Source organism: Oncorhynchus gorbuscha, linkage group LG24 (assembly GCF_021184085.1).
Source record: "Oncorhynchus gorbuscha isolate QuinsamMale2020 ecotype Even-year linkage group LG24, OgorEven_v1.0, whole genome shotgun sequence".
NCBI classification, from domain to species: Eukaryota; Metazoa; Chordata; class Actinopteri; order Salmoniformes; family Salmonidae; genus Oncorhynchus; species Oncorhynchus gorbuscha.
In genome coordinates this window covers 36,057,342-36,081,040 of record NC_060196.1, presented here as the reverse complement: position 1 = coordinate 36,081,040, position 23,699 = coordinate 36,057,342, and positions in this window count along the sequence as shown.

Here is a 23,699-nt window from a genome sequence, read left to right as displayed (position 1 = left end):
CTCTTACCCTTATACATGGATGAACAATTCACGGCAGACTAGAAACCCTTTAACTCCATTTTGTTTGTACAACTTGTTTGGCCCGCGTTGTGTCAAGTCTCTATGGTTCACACTGACCTTGTGCAGAAAGTAGTCCATCACAACTGTTCATAACAGTGTTAGAAAAGGAAATATCAGCATTACACTCAGAGAAATCAGAGCAGATAAAATTAGGCTGCCCAGCCTACATGCAGTAAAGGTCAGAGTTGACATGTGATCTGTATGGATACGGTGATGTACATGGATCCAGACCTTTATTATAGGTGACGAGAGAACTAGAGAGGTTAACAAACAGTAGAAAGTTATTACTGGGAGAACATGTTATTAACACCAGACAAACTCTGTTCTAAAGCACATATCTCTCTGTTGCTGTTCTTTGTTGTTGTGACAACTCCCTGTGGACCTCACCATGAAACAGGGATTCTTTTGAGACTATACCTGGAAATACAAGACCTATGGCAACAGTACTAGGTCTAAGGAAACTGGGATTCTCTTGGCCACTTCGAAAGAGGCAAAAATAAATCTGGGGAGGCTGCTCTTCAGACAGACAACTCTCCCAACAAATAACACGTTTGGGTAGGGGGGGGGGGGGGGGGGGCTTAAAATGCAAGAGGGAATTGTGCTCTTGAAAAAGAATCCCCTTGGAAAAATGACAGAGAAGGACGCATGCGGACGAAGAAGGTTAGGCTAATTATAGCCACAGTCAGCTTATAACGCTAACATTAGCTGTCATTGCTCATTCAAAAAATACATTCATTGACAATATCCATTTAGCTGTGTCCGGTGAGGCTGTTTAGGCCAGGACACAAATGGATAAGGCCCTGGACGGATTTCCTGCACATCCATTTGCGCTTAACCCAAACGACATGTATGCTGAAACATTGTTAATGCGGGAGGCAACCCTTCTGCCAAAGGAGACTAGCCCATACCCTCTCTTCTTCAGAGGCAGTTCATGTTGAAAGCAAGCAAACAAACAAACTTAGTTACAGAGAAATGGACGAGGAACAAGTCTCTGTGGAAATATAGGTCACACATGATCATTTTGCATATTATTATATTTTTCTCGATTGGGGGAGAATGCATAATTAATCAAGGATATCGAAAAACTGGTAGAGGACTCCTACAAATAAGGGACGGAGCATATATACTGGGGTATATGGGATATAATAGAGGTATAATATGCAGTATATACTGGGGTATATGGGATATAAGAGAGGTATAATATGCAGTATATACTGGGGTATATGGGATATAAGAGAGGTATAATATGCAGTATATACTGGGGTATATGGGATATAAGAGAGGTATAATATGCAGTATATACTGGGGTATATGGGATATAAGAGAGGTATAATATGCAGTATATACTCTGGTATATGGGATATAAGAGAGGTATAATATGCAGTATATACTGGGGTATATGGGATATAAGAGAGGTATAATATGCAGTATATACTGGGGTATATGGGATATAAGAGAGGTATAATATGCAGTATATACTGGGGTATATGGGATATAAGAGAGGTATAATATGCAGTATAATATATGGGCAGTATATACTCTGGTATATGGGATATAAGAGAGGTATAATATGCAGTATATACTGGGGTATATGGGATATAAGAGAGGTATAATATGCAGTATATACTGGGGTATATGGGATATAATAGAGGTATAATATGCAGTATATACTGGGGTATATGGGATATAATAGAGGTATAATATGCAGTATATACTGGGGTATATGGGATATAATAGAGGTATAATATGCAGTATATACTGGGGTATATGGGATATAATAGAGGTATAATATGCAGTATATACTGGGGTATATGGGATATAAGAGAGGTATAATATGCAGTATATACTGTATAATATAAGAGAGGATAATATGCAGTATATACTGGGGTATATGGGATATAAGAGAGGTATAATATGCAGTATATACTGGGGTATATGGGATATAAGAGAGGTATAATATGCAGTATATACTGGGGTATATGGGATATAAGAGAGGTATAATATGCAGTATATACTGGGGTATATGGGATATAAGAGAGGTATAATATGCAGTATATACTGGGGTATATGGGATATAAGAGAGGTATAATATGCAGTATATACTGGGGTATATGGGATATAAGAGAGGTATAATATGCAGTATATACTGGGGTATATGGGATATAAGAGAGGTATAATATGCAGTATATACTGGGGTATATGGGATATAAGAGAGGTATAATATGCAGTATATACTGGGGTATATGGGATATAAGAGAGGTATAATATGCAGTATATACTGGGGTATATGGGATATAAGAGAGGTATAATATGCAGTATATACTGGGGTATATGGGATATAATAGAGGTATAATATGCAGTATATACTGGGGATATATGGGATATAAGTATATACTGGGTATATGGGATATAAGAGAGGTATAATATGCAGTATATACTGGGGTATATGGGATATAATAGAGGTATAATATGCAGTATATACTGGGGTATATGGGATATAATAGAGGTATAATATGCAGTATATACTGGGGTATATGGGATATAATAGAGGTATAATATGCAGTATATACTGGGGTATATGGGATATAAGAGAGGTATAATATGCAGTATATACTGGGGTATATGGGATATAATAGAGGTATAATATGCAGTATATACTGGGGTATATGGGATATAAGAGAGGTATAATATGCAGTATATACTGGGGTATATGGGGAGGTATAATATGCAGTATATACTGGGGGGATATAAGAGAGGTATAATATGCAGTATATACTGGGGTATATGGGATATAAGAGAGGTATAATATGCAGTATATACTGGGGTATATGGGATATAAGAGAGGTATAATATGCAGTATATACTGGGGTATATGGGATATAAGAGAGGTATAATATGCAGTATATACTGGGGTATATAAGGATATAAGAGAGGTATAATATGCAGTATATACTGGGGTATATGGGATATAAGAGAGGTATAATATGCAGTATATACTGGGGTATATGGGATATAAGAGAGGCATAATATGCAGTATATACTGGGGTATATGGGATATAAGAGAGGTATAATATGTAGTATATACTGGGGTATATGGGATATAAGAGAGGTATAATATGCAGTATATACTGGGGTATATGGGATGTAAGAGAGGTATAATATGCAGTATATACTCTGGTATATGGGATATAAGAGAGGTATAATATGCAGTATATACTGGGGTATATGGGATATAAGAGAGGTATAATATGCAGTATATACTCTGGTATATGGGATATAAGAGAGGTATAATATGCAGTATATACTGGGGTATATGGGATATAAGAGAGGTATAATATGCAGTATATACTGGGGTATATGGGATATAAGAGAGGCATAATATGCAGTATATACTGGGGTATATGGGATATAAGAGAGGTATAATATGTAGTATATACTGGGGTATATGGGATATAAGAGAGGTATAATATGCAGTATATACTGGGGTATATGGGATATAAGAGAGGTATAATATGCAGTATATACTGGGGTATATGGGATGTAAGAGAGGTATAATATGCAGTATATACTGGGGTATATGGGATATAAGAGAGGTATAATATGCAGTATATACTGGGGTATATGGGATATAAGAGAGGTATAATATGCAGTATATACTGGGGTATATGGGATATAAGAGAGGTATAATGTGCAGTATATACTGGGGTATATGGGATATAAGAGAGGTATAATATGCAGTATATACTGGGGTATATGGGATATAAGAGAGGTATAATATGCAGTATATACTGGGGTATATGGGATATAAGAGAGGTATAATGTGCAGTATATACTGGGGTATATGGGATATAAGAGAGGTATAATATGCAGTATATACTGGGGTATATGGGATATAAGAGAGGTATAATATGCAGTATATACTCTGGTATATGGGATATAAGAGAGGTATAATATGCAGTATATACTGGGGTATATGGGATATAAGAGAGGTATAATATGCAGTATATACTGGGGTATATGGGATATAAGAGAGGCATAATATGCTGTATATACTGGGGTATATGGGATATAAGAGAGGTATAATATGTAGTATATACTGGGGTATATGGGATATAAGAGAGGTATAATATGCAGTATATACTGGGGTATATGGGATATAAGAGAGGTATAATATGCAGTATATACTGGGGTATATGGGATGTAAGAGAGGTATAATATGCAGTATATACTGGGGTATATGGGATATAAGAGAGGTATAATATGCAGTATATACTGGGGTATATGGGATGTAAGAGAGGTATAATATGCAGTATATACTGGGGTATATGGGATATAAGAGAGGTATAATATGCAGTATATACTGGGGTATATGGGATGTAAGAGAGGTATAATATGCAGTATATACTGGGGTATATGGGATATAAGAGAGGTATAATATGCAGTATATACTGGGGTATATGGGATATAATAGAGGTATAATATGCAGTATATACTGGAGTATATGGGATATAAGAGAGGTATAATATGTAGTATATACTGGGGTATATGGGATATAAGAGAGGTATAATATGCAGTATATACTGGGGTATATGGGATATAAGAGAGGTATAATATGCAGTATATACTGGGGTATATGGGATATAAGAGAGGTATAATATGCAGTATATACTGGGGTATATGGGATATAAGAGAGGTATAATATGCAGTATATACTCTGGTATATGGGATATAAGAGAGGTATAATATGCAGTATATACTGGGGTATATGGGATATAAGAGAGGTATAATATGCAGTATATACTGGGGTATATGGGATATAAGAGAGGCATAATATGCAGTATATACTGGGGTATATGGGATGTAAGAGAGGTATAATATGCAGTATATACTGGGGTATATGGGATATAAGAGAGGTATAATATGCAGTATATACTGGGGTATATGGGATATAAGAGAGGTATAATATGCAGTATATACTGGGGTATATGGGATATAAGAGAGGCATAATATGCAGTATATACTGGGGTATATGGGATATAAGAGAGGTATAATATGTAGTATATACTGGGGTATATGGGATATAAGAGAGGTATAATATGCAGTATATACTGGGGTATATGGGATATAAGAGAGGTATAATATGCAGTATATACTGGGGTATATGGGATGTAAGAGAGGTATAATATGTAGTATATACTGGGGTATATGGGATATAAGAGAGGTATAATATGCAGTATATACTGGGGTATATGGGATATAAGAGAGGTATAATATGCAGTATATACTGGGGTATATGGGATGTAAGAGAGGTATAATATGCAGTATATACTGGGGTATATGGGATATAAGAGAGGTATAATATGCAGTATATACTGGGGTATATGGGATATAAGAGAGGTATAATATGCAGTATATACTGGGGTATATGGGATATAAGAGAGGTATAATATGCAGTATATACTGGGGTATATGGGATATAAGAGAGGTATAATATGCGGTATATACTGGGGTATATGGGATATAAGAGAGGTATAATATGCAGTATATACTGGGGTATATGGGATATAAGAGAGGTATAATATGCAGTATATACTGGGGTATATGGGATATAAGAGTGGCATAATATGTGGTATATACTGGGGTATATGGGATATAAGAGAGGTATAATATGCAGTATATACTGGGGTATATGGGATATAAGAGAGGTATAATATGCAGTATATACTGGGGTATATGGGATATAAGAGAGGCATAATATGCAGTATATACTGGGGTATATGGGATATAAGAGAGGTATAATATGTAGTATATACTGGGGTATATGGGATATAAGAGAGGTATAATATGCAGTATATACTGGGGTATATGGGATATAAGAGAGGTATAATATGCAGTATATACTGGGGTATATGGGATGTAAGAGAGGTATAATATGCAGTATATACTGGGGTATATGGGATATAAGAGAGGTATAATATGCAGTATATACTGGGGTATATGGGATATAAGAGAGGTATAATATGCAGTATATACTGGGGTATATGGGATATAAGAGTGGCATAATATGCAGTATATACTGGGGTATATGGGATATAAGAGAGGTATAATATGCAGTATATACTGGGGTATATGGGATATAAGAGAGGTATAATATGTGGTATATACTTGGGTATATGGGATATAAGAGAGGTATATACTGGGGTATATGGGATATAAGAGAGGTATAATATGCAGTATATACTGGGGTATATGGAATATATGAGAGGTATAATATGCTGTATATACTGGGGTATATGGGATATAAAAGAGGTATAATATGCTGTAAATACTGAAGTATATGGGATATAAGAGAGGTATGATATGTGGTATATACTGGAGTATATGGGATATAATAGAGGTATAATATGCTGTAAATACTGAAGTATATGGGATATAAGAGAGGTATAATATGCAGTATATACTGGGGTATATGGGATATAAGAGAGGTATAATATGCGGTATATACTGGGGTATATGGGATATAAGAGAGGTATAATGTGCGGTATATACTCCGGTATATGGGATATAAGAGAGGTATAATATGCAGTATATACTGGGGTATATGGGATATAAGAGAGGTATAATATGCGGTATATACTGGGGTATATGGGATATAAGAGAGGTATATACTGGGGTATATGGGATATAAGAGAGGTATAATATGTGGTATATACTGGGGTATATGGGATATAAGAGAGGTATATACTGGGGTATATGGGATATAAGAGAGGTATAATATGTGGTATATACTCTGGTATATGGGATATAAGAGAGGTATGATATGTGGTATGTACTGGGGTATATGGGATATAAGAGAGGTAAAATATGCGGTATATACTCTGGTATATGGGATATAAGAGAGGTATGATATGTGGTATGTACTGGGGTATATGGGATATAAGAGAGGTATGATATGTGGTATGTACTGGGGTACATGGGATATAAGAGAGGTATAATATGCTGTATATACTGGGGTATATGGGATATAAGAGAGGTATAATATGCTGTAAATACTGAAGTATATGGGATATAAGAGAGGTATAATATGTGGTATATACTGGAGTATATGGGATATAATAGAGGTATAATATGCTGTATATACTGGGGTATATGGGATATAAGAGAGGTATAATGTGCGGTATATACTCCGGTATATGGGATATAAGAGAGGTAAAATATGCAGTATATACTGGGGTATATGGGATATAAGAGAGGTATAATATGCGGTATATACTGGGGTATATGGGATATAAGAGAGGTATAATGTGCGGTATATACTCCGGTATATGGGATATAAGAGAGGTATATACTGGGGTATATGGGATATAAGAGAGGTATAATATGCAGTTTATACTGGGGTATATGGGATATAAGAGAGGTATATACTGGGGTATATGGGATATAAGAGAGGTATAATATGCAGTATATACTGGGGTATATGGGATATAAGAGAGGTATAATATGCGGTATATACTGGGGTATATGGGATATAAGAGAGGTATAATGTGCGGTATATACTGGGGTATATGGGATATAAGAGAGGTATAATGTGCGGTATATACTCCGGTATATGGGATATAAGAGAGGTATAATATGCAGTATATACTGGGGTATATGGGATATAAGAGAGGTATAATATGCGGTATATACTGGGGTATATGGGATATAAGAGAGGTATAATGTGCGGTATATACTCCGGTATATGGGATATAAGAGAGGTATATACTGGGGTATATGGGATATAAGAGAGGTATAATATGCAGTATATACTGGGGTATATGGGATATAAGAGAGGTATATACTGGGGTATATGGGATATAAGAGAGGTATAATATGTGGTATATACTCTGGTATATGGGATATAAGAGAGGTATGATATGTGGTATGTACTGGGGTATATGGGATATAAGAGAGGTATAATATGCGGTATATACTTGGGTATATGGGATATAAGAGAGGTATATACTGGGATATATGGGATATAAGAGAGGTATAATATGCAGTATATACTGGGGTATATGGGATATAAGAGAGGTATAATATGCAGTATGTGCTGGGGTATATGGGATATAAGAGAGGTATAATATGCGAGATAGACTCTGGTATATGGGATATAAGAGAGGTATGATATGTGGTATGTACTGGGGTATATGGGATGTAAGAGAGGTATAATATGCGGTATATACTTGGGTATATGGGATATAAGAGAGGTATAATATGCTGTATATACTGGGGTATATGGGATATAAGAGAGGTATAATGTGAAGTATATACTGGGGTATATGGGATATAAGAGAGGTATAATATGCAGTATATACTGGGGTATATGGGATATAAGAGAGGTATAATATACGGTATATACTCCGGTATATGGGATATAAGAGAGGTATATACTGGGGTATATGGGATATAAGAGAGGTATAATATGCAGTATATACTGAGGTATATGGGATATAAGAGAGGTATATACTGGGGTATATGGGATATAAGAGAGGTATAATATGCAGTATATACTTGGGTATATGGGATATAAGAGAGGTATAATATGCAGTATATACTGAGGTATATGGGATATAAGAGAGGTATATACTGGGGTATATGGGATATAAGAGAGGTATAATATGCAGTATATACTGGGGTATATGGGATATAAGAGAGGTATAATGTGCGGTATATACTGAGGTATATGGGATATAAGAGAGGTATATACTGGGGTATATGGGATATAAGAGAGGTATAATATGCAGTATATACTGGGGTATATGGGATATAAGAGAGGTATAATGTGCGGTATATACTCCGGTATATGGGATATAAGAGAGGTATATACTGGGGTATATGGGATATAAGAGAGGTATAATATGCAGTATATACTGGGGTATATGGGATATAAGAGAGGTATATACTGGGTATATGGGATATAAGAGAGGTATAATATGTGGTATATACTCTGGTATATGGGATATAAGAGAGGTATGATATGTGGTATGTACTGGGGTATATGGGATATAAGAGAGGTATAATATGCGGTATATACTTGGGTATATGGGATATAAGAGAGGTATATACTGGGATATATGGGATATAAGAGAGGTATAATATGCGGTATATACTTGGGTATATGGGATATAAGAGAGGTATATACTGGGGTATATGGGATATAAGAGAGGTATAATATGCAGTATATACTGGGGTATATGGGATATAAGAGAGGTATAATATGCAGTATATACTGGGGTATATGGGATATAAGAGAGGCATAATATGCAGTATATACTGGGGTATATGGGATATAAGAGAGGTATAATATGTAGTATATACTGGGGTATATGGGATATAAGAGAGGTATAATATGCAGTATATACTGGGGTATATGGGATATAAGAGAGGTATAATATGCAGTATATACTGGGGTATATGGGATGTAAGAGAGGTATAATATGCAGTATATACTGGGGTATATGGGATATAAGAGAGGTATAATATGCAGTATATACTGGGGTATATGGGATATAAGAGAGGTATAATATGCAGTATATACTGGGGTATATGGGATATAAGAGAGGTATAATATGCAGTATATACTGGGGTATATGGGATATAAGAGAGGTATATACTGGGGTATATGGGATATAAGAGAGGTATAATATGTGGTATATACTCTGGTATATGGGATATAAGAGAGGTATGATATGTGGTATGTACTGGGGTATATGGGATATAAGAGAGGTATAATATGCGGTATATACTTGGGTATATGGGATATAAGAGAGGTATATACTGGGATATATGGGATATAAGAGAGGTATAATATGCAGTATATACTGGGGTATATGGGATATAAGAGAGGTATAATATGCAGTATGTGCTGGGGTATATGGGATATAAGAGAGGTATAATATGCGAGATAGACTCTGGTATATGGGATATAAGAGAGGTATGATATGTGGTATGTACTGGGGTATATGGGATGTAAGAGAGGTATAATATGCGGTATATACTTGGGTATATGGGATATAAGAGAGGTATAATATGCTGTATATACTGGGGTATATGGGATATAAGAGAGGTATAATGTGAAGTATATACTGGGGTATATGGGATATAAGAGAGGTATAATATGCAGTATATACTGGGGTATATGGGATATAAGAGAGGTATAATATACGGTATATACTCCGGTATATGGGATATAAGAGAGGTATATACTGGGGTATATGGGATATAAGAGAGGTATAATATGCAGTATATACTGAGGTATATGGGATATAAGAGAGGTATATACTGGGGTATATGGGATATAAGAGAGGTATAATATGCAGTATATACTTGGGTATATGGGATATAAGAGAGGTATAATATGCAGTATATACTGAGGTATATGGGATATAAGAGAGGTATATACTGGGGTATATGGGATATAAGAGAGGTATAATATGCAGTATATACTGGGGTATATGGGATATAAGAGAGGTATAATGTGCGGTATATACTGAGGTATATGGGATATAAGAGAGGTATATACTGGGGTATATGGGATATAAGAGAGGTATAATATGCAGTATATACTGGGGTATATGGGATATAAGAGAGGTATAATGTGCGGTATATACTCCGGTATATGGGATATAAGAGAGGTATATACTGGGGTATATGGGATATAAGAGAGGTATAATATGCAGTATATACTGGGGTATATGGGATATAAGAGAGGTATATACTGGGTATATGGGATATAAGAGAGGTATAATATGTGGTATATACTCTGGTATATGGGATATAAGAGAGGTATGATATGTGGTATGTACTGGGGTATATGGGATATAAGAGAGGTATAATATGCGGTATATACTTGGGTATATGGGATATAAGAGAGGTATATACTGGGATATATGGGATATAAGAGAGGTATAATATGCGGTATATACTTGGGTATATGGGATATAAGAGAGGTATATACTGGGGTATATGGGATATAAGAGAGGTATAATATGCAGTATATACTGGGGTATATGGGATATAAGAGAGGTATAATATGCAGTATATACTGGGGTATATGGGATATAAGAGAGGCATAATATGCAGTATATACTGGGGTATATGGGATATAAGAGAGGTATAATATGTAGTATATACTGGGGTATATGGGATATAAGAGAGGTATAATATGCAGTATATACTGGGGTATATGGGATATAAGAGAGGTATAATATGCAGTATATACTGGGGTATATGGGATGTAAGAGAGGTATAATATGCAGTATATACTGGGGTATATGGGATATAAGAGAGGTATAATATGCAGTATATACTGGGGTATATGGGATATAAGAGAGGTATAATATGCAGTATATACTGGGGTATATGGGATATAAGAGTGGCATAATATGCAGTATATACTGGGGTATATGGGATATAAGAGAGGTATAATATGCAGTATATACTGGGGTATATGGGATATAAGAGAGGTATAATATGTGGTATATACTTGGGTATATGGGATATAAGAGAGGTATATACTGGGGTATATGGGATATAAGAGAGGTATAATATGCAGTATATACTGGGGTATATGGAATATATGAGAGGTATAATATGCTGTATATACTGGGGTATATGGGATATAAAAGAGGTATAATATGCTGTAAATACTGAAGTATATGGGATATAAGAGAGGTATGATATGTGGTATATACTGGAGTATATGGGATATAATAGAGGTATAATATGCTGTAAATACTGAAGTATATGGGATATAAGAGAGGTATAATATGCAGTATATACTGGGGTATATGGGATATAAGAGAGGTATAATATGTGGTATATACTGGGGTATATGGGATATAAGAGAGGTATAATGTGCGGTATATACTCCGGTATATGGGATATAAGAGAGGTATAATATGCAGTATATACTGGGGTATATGGGATATAAGAGAGGTATAATATGCGGTATATACTGGGGTATATGGGATATAAGAGAGGTATATACTGGGGTATATGGGATATAAGAGAGGTATAATATGTGGTATATACTGGGGTATATGGGATATAAGAGAGGTATATACTGGGGTATATGGGATATAAGAGAGGTATAATATGTGGTATATACTCTGGTATATGGGATATAAGAGAGGTATGATATGTGGTATGTACTGGGGTATATGGGATATAAGAGAGGTATAATATGCGGTATATACTTGGGTATATGGGATATAAGAGAGGTAAAATATGCGGTATATACTCTGGTATATGGGATATAAGAGAGGTATGATATGTGGTATGTACTGGGGTATATGGGATATAAGAGAGGTATGATATGTGGTATGTACTGGGGTACATGGGATATAAGAGAGGTATAATATGCTGTATATACTGGGGTATATGGGATATAAGAGAGGTATAATATGCTGTAAATACTGAAGTATATGGGATATAAGAGAGGTATAATATGTGGTATATACTGGAGTATATGGGATATAATAGAGGTATAATATGCTGTATATACTGGGGTATATGGGATATAAGAGAGGTATAATGTGCGGTATATACTCCGGTATATGGGATATAAGAGAGGTAAAATGTGCAGTATATACTGGGGTATATGGGATATAAGAGAGGTATAATATGCGGTATATACTGGGGTATATGGGATATAAGAGAGGTATAATGTGCGGTATATACTCCGGTATATGGGATATAAGAGAGGTATATACTGGGGTATATGGGATATAAGAGAGGTATAATATGCAGTTTATACTGGGGTATATGGGATATAAGAGAGGTATATACTGGGGTATATGGGATATAAGAGAGGTATAATATGCAGTATATACTGGGGTATATGGGATATAAGAGAGGTATAATATGCGGTATATACTGGGGTATATGGGATATAAGAGAGGTATAATGTGCGGTATATACTGGGGTATATGGGATATAAGAGAGGTATAATGTGCGGTATATACTCCGGTATATGGGATATAAGAGAGGTATAATATGCAGTATATACTGGGGTATATGGGATATAAGAGAGGTATAATATGCGGTATATACTGGGGTATATGGGATATAAGAGAGGTATAATGTGCGGTATATACTCCGGTATATGGGATATAAGAGAGGTATATACTGGGGTATATGGGATATAAGAGAGGTATAATATGCAGTATATACTGGGGTATATGGGATATAAGAGAGGTATATACTGGGGTATATGGGATATAAGAGAGGTATAATATGTGGTATATACTCTGGTATATGGGATATAAGAGAGGTATGATATGTGGTATGTACTGGGGTATATGGGATATAAGAGAGGTATAATATGCGGTATATACTTGGGTATATGGGATATAAGAGAGGTATATACTGGGATATATGGGATATAAGAGAGGTATAATATGCAGTATATACTGGGGTATATGGGATATAAGAGAGGTATAATATGCAGTATGTGCTGGGGTATATGGGATATAAGAGAGGTATAATATGCGAGATAGACTCTGGTATATGGGATATAAGAGAGGTATGATATGTGGTATGTACTGGGGTATATGGGATGTAAGAGAGGTATAATATGCGGTATATACTTGGGTATATGGGATATAAGAGAGGTATAATATGCTGTATATACTGGGGTATATGGGATATAAGAGAGGTATAATGTGAAGTATATACTGGGGTATATGGGATATAAGAGAGGTATAATATGCAGTATATACTGGGGTATATGGGATATAAGAGAGGTATAATATACGGTATATACTCCGGTATATGGGATATAAGAGAGGTATATACTGGGGTATATGGGATATAAGAGAGGTATAATATGCAGTATATACTGAGGTATATGGGATATAAGAGAGGTATATACTGGGGTATATGGGATATAAGAGAGGTATAATATGCAGTATATACTTGGGTATATGGGATATAAGAGAGGTATAATATGCAGTATATACTGAGGTATATGGGATATAAGAGAGGTATATACTGGGGTATATGGGATATAAGAGAGGTATAATATGCAGTATATACTGGGGTATATGGGATATAAGAGAGGTATAATGTGCGGTATATACTGAGGTATATGGGATATAAGAGAGGTATATACTGGGGTATATGGGATATAAGAGAGGTATAATATGCAGTATATACTGGGGTATATGGGATATAAGAGAGGTATAATGTGCGGTATATACTCCGGTATATGGGATATAAGAGAGGTATATCCTGGGGTATATGGGATATAAGAGAGGTATAATATGCAGTATATACTGGGGTATATGGGATATAAGAGAGGTATATACTGGGTATATGGGATATAAGAGAGGTATAATATGTGGTATATACTCTGGTATATGGGATATAAGAGAGGTATGATATGTGGTATGTACTGGGGTATATGGGATATAAGAGAGGTATAATATGCGGTATATACTTGGGTATATGGGATATAAGAGAGGTATATACTGGGATATATGGGATATAAGAGAGGTATAATATGCGGTATATACTTGGGTATATGGGATATAAGAGAGGTATATACTGGGGTATATGGGATATAAGAGAGGTATAATATGCAGTATATACTGGGGTATATGGGATATAAGAGAGGTATAATATGCAGTATGTACTGGGGTATATGGAATATAAGAGAGGTATAATATGCAGTATATACTCTGGTATATGGGATATAAGAGAGGTATGATATGTGGTATGTACTGGGGTATATGGGATATAAGAGAGGTATGATATGTGGTATATACTTGGGTATATGGGATATAAGAGAGGTATAATATGCAGTATGTACTGGGGTATATGGGATATAAGAGAGGTATAATATGCGGTATATACTCTGGTATATGGGATATAAGAGAGGTATAATATGTGGTATATACTGGAGTATATGGGATATAAGAGAGGTATAATATGCAGTATATACTGGGGTACATGGGATATAATAGAGGTATAATATGCGGTATATACTCCGGTATAAGGGATATAAGAGAGGTATAATATGCTGTATATACTGGGGTATATGGGATATAAGAGAGGTATAATATGCTGTATATACTGGGGTATATGGGATATAAGAGAGGTATAATATGCAGTATATACTGGGGTATACGGGATATAATATGCAGTATATACTGGGGTATATGGGATATAAGAGAGGTATAATATGCGGTATATACTGGAGTATATGGGATATAAGAGAGGTATAATATGCGGTATATACTGGGGTATATTTTGGATATAAGAGAGGTATATACTGGGGTATATGTGATATAAGAGAGGTATAATATGCGGTATATACTCTGGTATATGGGATATAAGAGAGGTATAATATGCAGTATATACTGGGGTATATGGGATATAAGAGAGGTATAATATGCAGTATGTACTGGGGTATATGGGATATAAGAGAGGTATAATATGCGGTATATACTCTGGTATATGGGATATAAGAGAGGTATGATATGTGGTATGTACTGGGATATATGGGATATAAGAGAGGTATAATATGCAGTATATACTTGGGTATATGGGATATAAGAGAGGTATATACTGGGGTATATGGGATATAAGAGAGGTATAATATGCAGTATATACTGGGGTATATGGGATATAAGAGAGGTATAATGTGCGGTATATACTGGGGTATATGGGATATAAGAGAGGTATAATATGCAGTATATACTGGGGTATATGGGATATAAGAGAGGTATAATGTGCAGTATATACTGGGGTATATGGGATATAAGAGAGGTATAATATGCAGTATATACTGGGGTATATGGGATATAAGAGAGGTATAATGTGCGGTATATACTCCGGTATATGGGATATAAGAGAGGTATAATATGCAGTATATACTGGGGTATATGGGATATAATAGAAGTATACTATGCGGTATATACTCCGGTACATGGGATATAAGAGAGGTATAATATGCTGTATATACTGGGGTATATGGGATATAAGAGAGGTATAATATGCTGTATATACTGGGGTATATGGGATATAAGAGAGGTATAATATGCAGTATATACTGGGGTATATGGGATATAAGAGAGGTATAATATGCAGTATATACTGGGGTATATGGGATATAAGAGAGGTATAATATGCGGTATATACTGGGGTATATGGGATATAAGAGAGGTATAATATGCAGTATATACTGGGGTATATGGGATATAAGAGAGGTATAATATGCAGTATGTACTGGGGTATATGGAATATAAGAGAGGTATAATATGCAGTATATACTCTGGTATATGGGATATAAGAGAGGTATGATATGTGGTATGTACTGGGGTATATGGGATATAAGAGAGGTATGATATGTGGTATATACTTGGGTATATGGGATATAAGAGAGGTATAATATGCAGTATGTACTGGGGTATATGGGATATAAGAGAGGTATAATATGCGGTATATACTCTGGTATATGGGATATAAGAGAGGTATAATATGTGGTATATACTGGAGTATATGGGATATAAGAGAGGTATAATATGCAGTATATACTGGGGTACATGGGATATAATAGAGGTATAATATGCGGTATATACTCCGGTATAAGGGATATAAGAGAGGTATAATATGCTGTATATACTGGGGTATATGGGATATAAGAGAGGTATAATATGCTGTATATACTGGGGTATATGGGATATAAGAGAGGTATAATATGCAGTATATACTGGGGTATACGGGATATAATATGCAGTATATACTGGGGTATATGGGATATAAGAGAGGTATAATATGCGGTATATACTGGAGTATATGGGATATAAGAGAGGTATAATATGCGGTATATACTGGGGTATATGGGATATAAGAGAGGTATATACTGGGGTATATGTGATATAAGAGAGGTATAATATGCGGTATATACTCTGGTATATGGGATATAAGAGAGGTATAATATGCAGTATATACTGGGGTATATGGGATATAAGAGAGGTATAATATGCAGTATGTACTGGGGTATATGGGATATAAGAGAGGTATAATATGCGGTATATACTCTGGTATATGGGATATAAGAGAGGTATGATATGTGGTATGTACTGGGGTATATGGGATATAAGAGAGGTATAATATGCAGTATATACTTGGGTATATGGGATATAAGAGAGGTATATACTGGGGTATATGGGATATAAGAGAGGTATAATATGCTGTATATACTTGGGTATATGGGATATAAGAGAGGTATAATATGCTGTAAATACTGAAGTATATGGGATATAAGAGAGGTATAATATGTGGTATATACTGGAGTATATGGGATATAATAGAGGTATAATATGCAGTATATACTGGGGTATATGGGATATAAGAGAGGTATATACTTGGGTATATGGGATATAAGAGAGGTATAATATGCGGTATATACTTGGGTATATGGGATATAAGAGAGGTATATACTGGGGTATATGGGATATAAGAGAGGTATAATATGTGGTATATACTGGAGTATATGGGATATAATAGAGGTATAATATGCTGTAAATACTGGGGTATATGGGATGTTGTTGGACAATAACCTAAGGGGAAAGACGGAGAGATTGCAGAGTAGCAAGAGAGGAAGGAAAGGGGGAGGGGGTTGCAATTCCAGAGTTGAGCAGAGAAGTAGAAAAGCAACTGCTGGGCTCTGTCTATGCTGCTATGGTGACCGCAATATGCAGCTATAGTAGTCGGTAACTGCAACTGCAGGCACAGTGCATGTACAGATTGTACCGCAGCTCATCTGCCATAGCTATGCAACTCATCTGCAGGTATTTACAGTACCAGCAGCAGATTATGTGGTGGATTTGTGACCAGAGGGTCTGGCTTCCAGCATGTGGCTAAGACTCTTTGCTATCTTCAGGTATCCTGGTAAAACGGAGAAAACAGAGGGTTAACCTTTATGCAGTATGCTTAAAACAGACAGGAAGCTGTAGTATTTCAATCCCTACTCAGGTGAGTCAAATTTAGGAATTGAAAAACTAACTGTATGATAATTGACTTGAGAGGACAGAATCAATGTTATTTACATAATATGGAGAGGAACCTTAGAATGATACAATTAGTGGAATTGTCCCCGACTACCCTGATACATGTCCGATTACATACATTGTGTCACATATTCACAACCCAAGGAAGCACTTTAAGATGACATTGGGTGTAATATAAAAGTATAATGAACGTCACTCTAAAGGTTTTACAATGGCCTTCCTTCCTCTTTAGTGCGTAATGGAGTTTTGATAAGACCATGAGACTCTTCCCCTGGGTTGGAGTCTCAGAGAGAGTTTCCCTGAGGTCCCCCCAACCCAATGGGAAAGGAGAAAGAGAAGAGCAGGGGGAGGGAGAATCAGCATGGGAATACACTCCCTAAACCCCCTGTGAACCTTCTCTCCCTCTCTCTCGCCCCCTCCCTCTGTAGATGTGGGTTATTAAGAGATGAACAGAGTATCAGTAATCCAATTAACTAATGAGCACGTCCATGATAAAGACATCTGAGGAGGAAGTTCCCTGATTGGCTGTAAACCTGTACATTCAGTGCATTGGACAGAGAGACCAGAGAATACATTCAATAACATGTTCACACGCACATAGCACAGGATTCTTCTATGTGTACTGTAAATTAGCCATTTACAGTACCTTCAGAAAGTATTTACACCCCTTGACTTTTTTACACATTTTGTTGTTACAACCTAAATTTAAAATGTATAAGATGTAAATTTGTTTTGTCACTGGCCTACACACAATACCCAATAATGTTAAAGTGGAATTGTGTTTTAAAAATGTTTTACAAATTCATTAAAAATGTAAACATGAAATGTCTTGAGGCAATAAATATTCAACACCTTTCTTATGGCAAGTCTAAATAAGTTCTGGAGTAAAAATGTGCTTAACAAGTCAAATAATACGTTGCATGGACTCGGTGTGGTGTACAGAGATGACTACCTCATCTCTGTACCCCACATATACAATTACCTGTAAAGTCTCTCAGTCAAGCAGTGGATTTCAAACACAGATTCAACCACAGACCAGGGAGATTTTCCAATGTCTTGCATAGAAGTGCACCTATTGGTAGAATAACAAAAGCAGACATTGAATATCCCTTTGAGCGTGGTAAAGTTATTAATTACACTTTGGATGGTGTATCAAAATACACCCAGTCAACACAAAGATACAGGCATCCTTACTAACTTGCCGGAGAGGAAGGAAAACACTCAGGGATTTCACCCTGAGGCCAATGGTGACTTTAAAACAGTTACAGAGTTTAATGGCTGTGATAAGAGAAAACTGAGGATGGATCAACAACATTGTAGTTACTCCACAATACTAACAGAGCGAAAAGAAGGAAGCCTGTATAGAATAAAAATATTCCAAAACATGCACCTGTTTGAAACAAGGCAGTAAAGTAACTGTGACAAAGCAATTCACGGTTTTGGTCTGAATACAAAGTGTAAAGTTTGGGGAAAATCCAATACAACATTTTACTGAGTACCACTCTCCATATTTTCAAGCATTGTGGTGGCTGCATCATGTTATGGGTATGCTTGTAATCGTTAAGGACTGGGAAGTTTTTCATGAATAAAAGTAAATAGAATGGAGCTAAGCACAGGCAAAATCTCCAAGTGTTTGAGAGACAAAATCACGTTTCAGCATGACAATAACCTAAAACAAGGCCAATTCTACACTGGAGTTGTTTACCAAGAAGACAATGAATGTTCCTGAGTGACTGAGTTACAGTTTTGACTTAAATCTGCTTGAAAATCTATGGCAAGACCTAACTTTTTTTTAAAGAATAGTGGGCAAATATTGGACAATCCAAGTGTGCAAAGCCATGAGAGACATATCCAGAAAGACTTGCTGCCAAAGGTGATTCTAACATGTATTTATTCAGTGGTGGGAATACTTATGTAAATGAGATATTTATGTATTTCGTTTTAAAAAATGGTAACATCACTTTGTGATTATGAGGTATTGTGTGGCGATGGATGAGAAATAAACAACAATTTAATCAATGTTGAAGTCAGGCTGTAACGTATCTAATTATGGAATAAGTCAAGGGGTATGAATACATTCTGAAGGCACTGTACATGCAGAAGGACCATGTATTACTTCTCTTTCACCTACACATACTGTGGGGGAGGAATCAGAAAGATCACTACTGGTTGTTATCAGTAACACAATTCTCAGTGCAGGCTCAATTTCCCTGACAGCCATAACTTGCCTGTCCTTCACTTAAACAATGGAGAAGAACCAGAAAGTTTTAGGCTAATGGGAATTCTTTGCAGTTTGGTTGTCCAATGGGGCATCCTCACAGCTCAACTTGTGGGACCACTCAGTTCACATACCCCAGGTGAACTGTCAATCCCTGTGTGGTAATCAATAAAACCAAACGTACAGGCCAGAACGGGGGCTTCTTCAAGGATCATTTTTGAGTCCTCTTCTCTTAACGTAAATATACCCAACCTTCCAGATATCTGTTCTGAAGCTAATATACAAATGATCAAATATTATATCTGTGGTGATCAAGGAATGGTTGAACAAAGTTAATGTAAACTAATTATGCAGAGTAAAAACAAGACACTTATCCTCAATTAAATAATGTACCTTTTCATAAAGCACATATACAGTAAACTGTTAACTGGTTCCACAGCCTTTTTTAGTTTACTCAACTATTCTGTCAGTGTTACCATAACTTAAACATTTTTGTTAGCCTAAACGTAGCTCCAACTTAAAAAAACATAGGCTAGTGACACCCGTCACATTAAAATAGTGCTTATAAAAAGGTCTATGTACATGTTTGACATACATGATTACATTGTGCATGTTTAGTTCTACAGTAATTATTACTCAACATGTCCTCACCTGGGATTTGAACTCACAACCTCTTGGTTCATGACATTCTTAACTTCCTGCTACGCCACCATGTCGATGTCAATGACTGATTTCACCTGTATTCCTAGACTTTGCACTTCAAAGTAAATTTCAGCTCTGTTAAAACTTCTTAGGGCTGCAATCCCGTTAATGGGATCGATATGACAACAGCCAGTGAAAGTGCAGAGCGCCAAATTCAAAACAACAGAAATCTCATAATTAAAATTGCTCAAACATACATGTATCGTATACCGTTTTAAAGGTAATCTTGTTGTTAATCCCACCACAGTGTCTGATTTCAAATAGGCTTTACAGCGAAAGCACCACAAACGATTGTTAGGTCACCACCAAGCCACAGAAAAACACAGCCATTTTTCCGGCCAAAGAGAGGAGTCACAAAAAGTACAAATAGAGATAAAATGAATCACTAACCTTTGATCTTCATTAGATGACACTCATAGGACTTCATGTGACACAATACATGTATGTTTTGTTTGATAAAGTTCATATTTATATTTTTTTTAAATCTGAGTTTACATTGGCACATTATGTTCATTAGTTCCAAAAACATCCAGTGATTTGGCATAGCCACATCAATTTTACAGAAATACTCATCATAAATGTTTTCGAAAATACAAGTGTTACACATGGATTTATAGATATACCTCTACTTAAGGTAACATTCAGGCCAAAAAATTGGTTTGACCGAAAGGCCGCTGGTTTGAATCCCTGAGCCGACTAGGTGAAGAATTAGTTGATGTGCCTTTTGAGCAATGCACTTAACCCTGGTTGCTCTGGATAGGAACATCTGTTTAAATGTTTGTCAAAAGATTTTGGGGGAGATAATATGGATCAAGTGTAATGGAGTAAATATTGATCTGTGTTTGCTTTTCCATCAATTACATGTCTGTCCCCTGTGAAAGCATGAGGATTAATGATTGTGTTTATTTACTCAGTAGTGCTGGGAGAGAGAGAGCTATTTTATTTAGCCTTGGAGGTAGAGTAATAATTATGACTGGGAGACACTTCTATAATAGGCCACTCTCTTCCAAACCCTTCCATTTCATTGCTGCTACTGACCTCACTAACTAAGATGCAGATCATGTTTGTCGCAGTGTTGTCAAAGTGCTTTTCACATTCAGGAATACAAATTGTTGAACTTGTTTGGAAAATTCTAAATTGTAAATATAGAAAATGTAACTCCCCCTGTCTTTCTCTCTCTCTCTCTCTCTCTCTCTCTCTCTCTTTCACTCACTCACTCACTCACTCACTCACTCACTCACTCACTCACTCTTTCGTTTCTCTCTCTCTCCCTTTCTCTCTCTCTCTCTCTCTCTCTTTTGTTTCTCTCTCTCTCACTCTCACTCACTCACTCACTAAAATGAGAGAAGAGAACATCTACTTCCAGTTCATTTACTGCTCACGGCATAGAGATATAGGATTATGTAAAGATCTGTGTTCAGTCTACATATGATTATTTACCTCACATACAGGATACTTACATATCGGTACTGTACATAATGATTATTTACCTCACATACAGGATACATATATATTGGTACTGTACATAATGATTATTTACCTCACATACAGGATACATATATATTGGTACTGTACATATGATTATTTACTTCACATTCAGGTTCAGGATACACACATATCGGTACTGTACATATGATTATTTACCTCACATACAGGATACATATATATTGGTACTGTACATATGATTATTTACCTCACATACAGGATACATATATATTGGTACTGTACATATGATTATTTACCTCACATACAGGATACATATATATTGGTACTGTACATATGATTATTTACTTCACATTCAGGTTCAGGATACACACATCGGTACAGTACATATTATTATTATTATTACATATGATTATTTACATCACATACAGGTACAGGATACGTGCATATCTGTACTGTACATATGATTATTTACCTCACATACAGGTACAAGATATGTACATATCGGTACTGTACATAGAATTGTGTAATTCACATACAGGTTCAGGATACATACATATCGGTACTGTACATAGGATTATTTACCTCACATACAGGATACGTACATATCGGTACTGTACATATGATTATTTACCTCACATACAGGTACAAGATATGTACATATCGGTACTGTACATAGAATTGTGTAATTCACATACAGGTTCAGGATACGTACATATCTGTACTGTACATATGATTATTTACCTCACATACAGGATACGTACATATCGGTACTGTACATAGGATTATTTACTTCACATACAGGTACAGAATACATACTGTCGTAATGTTGTATCATTAATGTAACAACTGCTGTTTATCGAATAATTAATTATGTTTATAATTACGTGATTAAATTAATGAGGTAATCATTAACTCAGTAACCTGGGGCAACATGGGAAAAGTTAGTTTAATGAGTTTCCGTTTCCCAAATTAACACAAAGAATATCAGAATATCTATTTTACAGCAGTTGCTAATTCATGAATTTCCTCTACAGTCTCATCCTGAACATCGCATAATTCATCAATCTGCACAAACCCGGGTCTCACTAATTCATTCTATACCACACCAACTGAGTTGATTATTTAGTTACTAACAAGCTAAATGAAAATATAAGATACACATACACAAACACACAGTCTAGGATATTGATTAGAACTTAGTACAATGAAACAGG